This window comes from Cupressus sempervirens, chromosome 1 (assembly GCF_028749045.1).
Source record: "Cupressus sempervirens isolate cs-2001-9-10 chromosome 1, ASM2874904v1, whole genome shotgun sequence".
In the NCBI taxonomy this organism is placed as follows: domain Eukaryota; kingdom Viridiplantae; phylum Streptophyta; class Pinopsida; order Cupressales; family Cupressaceae; genus Cupressus; species Cupressus sempervirens.
In genome coordinates this window covers 847,000,561-847,005,303 of record NC_143118.1, presented here as the reverse complement: position 1 = coordinate 847,005,303, position 4,743 = coordinate 847,000,561, and the positions used below count along the sequence as shown (strand labels likewise).

Here is a 4,743-nt window from a genome sequence, read left to right as displayed (position 1 = left end):
GGGTGCATCTACCTTAACACCAAGGATTTGCATAACTCTCACTACAAGAGTAAACTCCTCTATGTGACCACATACAAACAATACTTGGAACTTCCATGGTGATTGTGGCCTAAAGACTCCTTTTTATCCTTTCAATAGGCCTTTGGTGTGGAGGTGATCTGGAATCCTTTTTATCTTATTTGAAGAATATAAAATCAACATACATTAAACGCTTGAGGCTATGGGTAGCTCCCCATGGTCTCAAGCTCAAAACTGCTCCTATTTTAAAAAGGTGGAATGACTAGCAGGAGAAGGATCTCACTTGGAGGCAAATAGTCTCTCCCTTGCTCGTATAGGTTGTTGATTATTGGGAAAGGTCAAGGGGATACCTCCTTATATATAAAATAATCAACAGACCTTAAGAATTCCTCTTGATCACCATAGATACCTTGTAGCCTCTTAAGAGGACACAATCATCACATAGTGAAAACTTGACGCACTAGAGGAGTCTTTAAAAAAAATCATGAAATCAGAATAATGCCCAATACTATGTGGAAATATTCATGATCTACACATTGGAGCACCTTTATAATATTTTATCAAACAATTGAAGACCATTTTTGAATTGGAACAACCCTTCCATTGTGCAAATATGCCACTCAACTCTATGAAGGAATGTATGTGATGGTGACCTTTTCCATTCTATCTTAAACTGACATCAAAATGAAATTGGATTTGACCACCTTGAGAGTGCCTTGCACAATATGAGCATCTTAAGAACTAATCATTTTTAATAGATATGTTATTTATAAATGGATCCACCTCATGTCATACAAAATCAATTAGTAATAGATGTTTGGCTATAAGGAATGCGTTGGAGATAATTCAACATCCAAAATCGAGATATATGAAAAGCTAAGAATTTGGAGTGAAATACTAGGGCAATTCCAATTTGACAATTTTTTGAAGTATAATTCTCATAAGAATCACATAACTTAATTTAATGTAATGTTTAGATATATTTTTATTGAACTTTATTTGAAACTAGGTTACAAAGTAATCCAAACTTCACTGAATTTGTATTTGCATATTTTGTATAAGTAACACATCTTTTTAAGTTTTTTTAATAGACTCTAATGCAAAGAGCTAATCATTAGAGTTGAGACCCAATAACAAATCTTCTTCACCATTATTGTTTTTTACTCTCACAATTAGTATATTTTGAATTATGTGATGTTAAAGACAAAGGTACTTGAAATTTGTTTATAAATAATCATTTAAAAATATGAAAGATGAAGGCAAGAAATCTTATTGTCCTAACTTGCATGGAGATGCCATGAATGAAATAATTATAGTGACATCCAAGTAACCAACAATCTAAGAAATTAGGAACCACATCCTTAATGATTTTCTAGAATATCATGCACATTTAAAGGTTTACATGAATGATGAGGTCCATGATTTTTTACTAATTAATAAATGTAAATTTTTAAAAATAAAATGTCGTGTTAGGTGCAAATAACTCATCACCAAGTACCCACTTGATAGAATTTCCCTATCATTGTAACATCTATAGAATATCAAATACCCATCCACATGTACCCATCATAGTCCAATTAAAATAGTATTATCATGCATAGTGGCAATCACCTTTGTCAACCTGCTAGCCATTAGGAATGACTTGTAGTTACAACACATATCATATCATAAACTATTACGTATACATGAAATAGATTAGATAAACCTAAAGATGTAACATTTGTACAATTTGTGAAAGCCAAAACTTTATGAATGGAAATCATTTATTTTTTGAAAGTTCAAGTTTGGGTATGTGAAATGTTTTGTAGTTAAATTGTTTAAGGTTCACCAATTCTCATGAGATATGGGTTCGTGTGAACCACTAATCATGCAATATGTGTCAATGAGTTGCAATATCACAAGTTTGTATGCATGACATCTTTAAGAGGATTAATTTTTTTTCACTATTACCATTAGCTTTGGAGTGGCAAGTATTATTAGTTTTTTGATATTATTCCAAAATAGTCAAGATACCACAAAAAAAAAAAAACAATCATGCTGAGACACAAGGAAATACCAAGAAGTCTACATAAATAAAATTTTAGTGGTCTCTATCATGCTTCCAAAAATGACATTTTCATTTGTATTTGAAAAAATGAAACATATCTTTATTTTAAATTTCTACAAGCTTGACAAATCATTTCAAATTGTATCCAAAATTTTCATTACGTTCATCATCTAAAGCACAAATATTAGATTTTTAGCTTTTGGTAATGTTGTTGGTCTACTTTATGGACTATTTTTTAGTATACACCTTAAAATTCTCTTCAAATCAAAAAGTTGGTTTTGTTAGACTAACTTTCAATGTTCCCCTTCGAAATTCGTGATATTACTTAACCACCTCATGTATTCTATAAATCTAATGGTTGTATTGCACATTGACATGTTGATCTTTTGATTCAATGAAAACCCTAACTTGTAACAAGTAGAATTAGAATTTGACCACATGTTCGAATATTTTGATTATATGTGTCTACTCTTACTAGAAGGGGAAAAATACTGAAAATATGGTCATGTGTTTTATGGAGAACTCCTCTTTAATTAAGAAAAGACTTCTAAGCTGCATAAGAGACGAGCATAATCTAATCCTCTTTCCAAACAAACAAATGAATTTAGCAAGAGAAATCCGCAAGTTTAGCCAAAACAAATGAACTGATATTAACCGTGAAATAAAATTAGGAAGTTGGGTCTCCGCCGAGGAGCTAATGTACAATTGCCCGTTCATAGACTTGGGGCAACGGGTCTTTACAAAATTAACAAATTCTCTCCGCATGATTCTGTCATGAATTTTGGAATGATGGTGGGAGCCTCTAAGATGCCTAGAGCGATTCTCGCACAATTCAGAAGCTTGATCGATCAACAGCTCTGAGGGCAGCTCACCTTCATATTTAAACTCTTTTCCAGACGTCTCTGCCACTGAGGTTTCCTGTGCGAGTTCTCGCTTTTCCCCATCATTGACTTCCATGATGGCTTTGCTTTCGGTTTCTTCCCCTGCGGAACAATTTGCAGTGTCTGAGAAGGTAGAATTTGATCTGACAACAATCCAGTGACCACTCGGGGGGCTTGAACACCAGTCAGGCTTTTGAACGCCTACAGCCAATGCCGCCAATCTGTTCTTCGCCGAAAATGAAGGCCTCTTCAACGGCTCCTTTTCCTCCCCTGTTTCAGCTTTCGCACAAGGCCTTGATATGGCCAGAGACAAAATTGGTACAGTAGTAGAGGAGGTCGAATCCCAATCAGGTCTCTCAAAGTCCAAAGTACTGCTAGGAGACAGGGGACCCCTTCTCACATCTGTTATTGAACAGCAGAAATCGATCTGAGAAAGGAAAGGATGATCCAACAGCTGGGCAGCAGTCCACCTCTGTTTCGGATCTCTACGGAGGCACTTCTCCAGAAAATCCCTGCCCTCTAGTGAAAGACAGGCAGGCAATTTAGGCAGCTCGTCTGTGCAACCAATTCTGTACATGGCGGCGAGAGGGTTCGAACCGGTGCCCCAAGGCGGCCTTCCGGTGGCCATCTCCACAACCGTGCAGCCCAGAGACCAAATATCTGAAGGCGGCCCCTGCTCCACCTGGTTCACCACTTCTGGAGCCATCCACAGTGGAGTTCCTCTTAAACCACTTATTACCCCCTTTTCCCCTGTTCTTTTAGCGGACCCGAAATCGCCGAGCTTGACAAGGCCACCGCATCCCACAAGCACATTCTTGCTCTTGATGTCACAGTGCACGATCCCCTGCCTGTGGAGGTAATCCAATCCACGCAGGATGCCACGAGTGTAGTTCCTCATCACCGATTCGTCCAACTGTCCCCCAAATTTACTCAGCAGGTCTCCCACGCTGCCGCCTGGCATCAACTCCATCATCAAATTACACGTCTCCTCACCGTTCTCATTGTTGTACTCCTTCCCAAAACATTTCACAATGTGTGGAGAATCCAGAGTCTTGAGAATGTTGAATTCGTTTTCTAAACAGGAAACAGAGTCCCTTGCGGCGGACTTAACTGCGAAGAGGTCGCCATTAGAGTTGTCGATGGCGAGGCTAACTGTGCCAAACGCTCCAGCCCCAATTATGGCACCCCTTAGCCATCTGCCTGTGTTGCTTTTGGTACCCATGGCCGATGTCTTCTGATTTTTGTTAGATTCTCTTTTGTATTCTGTTATGAAAGAGTTGCTTATATAGGCTTTGATGAATGAATGGGACATCGGAGGACATGTGAGCCACCGAATCTACCGAGAAAATGTCATATGAGAAAACAGATCGTATTATAATTAAAACGTGCAACTATGGAAAGATTCATGAACGACGGCCTTCTTTGAACGGAAAGATTATGAAGTCGGCTGGGTCGTGACTCGTGAGCTGAACGTGCCTGCTGACTGTAGAGCCGTTCAATTATCTTCGGATATGAAAAGTTCCGCACTCAAGTGGTGTTTCTCCATTGGTCTGTTTCTTCAACACTTGGCCAGTTACTCGGACTAAAAACCAAAAGATGAGAATGCATGCTGAAGGGCCACCCAATATCTTGACCATGTGATATGCATCAAGTCAATTTACTTGTTCGCTTTCTTCCGCGTGCATATGCTCGAAAAATAATTTTGAAGCCACTTGCCCCCAAATTCAGTTAATTTGGTTGTGATAGCTACGGGTGTAATTATGTTTCAATTATAAATTGGGCGGAGAAGGCACTTTA

The 4,743-nt window shown here is 38.2% G+C and overlaps 1 pseudogene across 1 annotated transcript; it reads right to left on the bottom strand.

Moving 5' to 3' along the window:
• Nucleotides 1–2,370: 2,370 nt before the first annotated feature.
• Nucleotides 2,371–4,219, bottom strand: LOC149580493 (mitogen-activated protein kinase kinase kinase 20 pseudogene; annotated as a pseudogene). The gene has a single exon (XR_016353789.1). The product of XR_016353789.1 is annotated as a mitogen-activated protein kinase kinase kinase 20 pseudogene (transcript).
• Nucleotides 4,220–4,743: the final 524 nt, after the last annotated feature.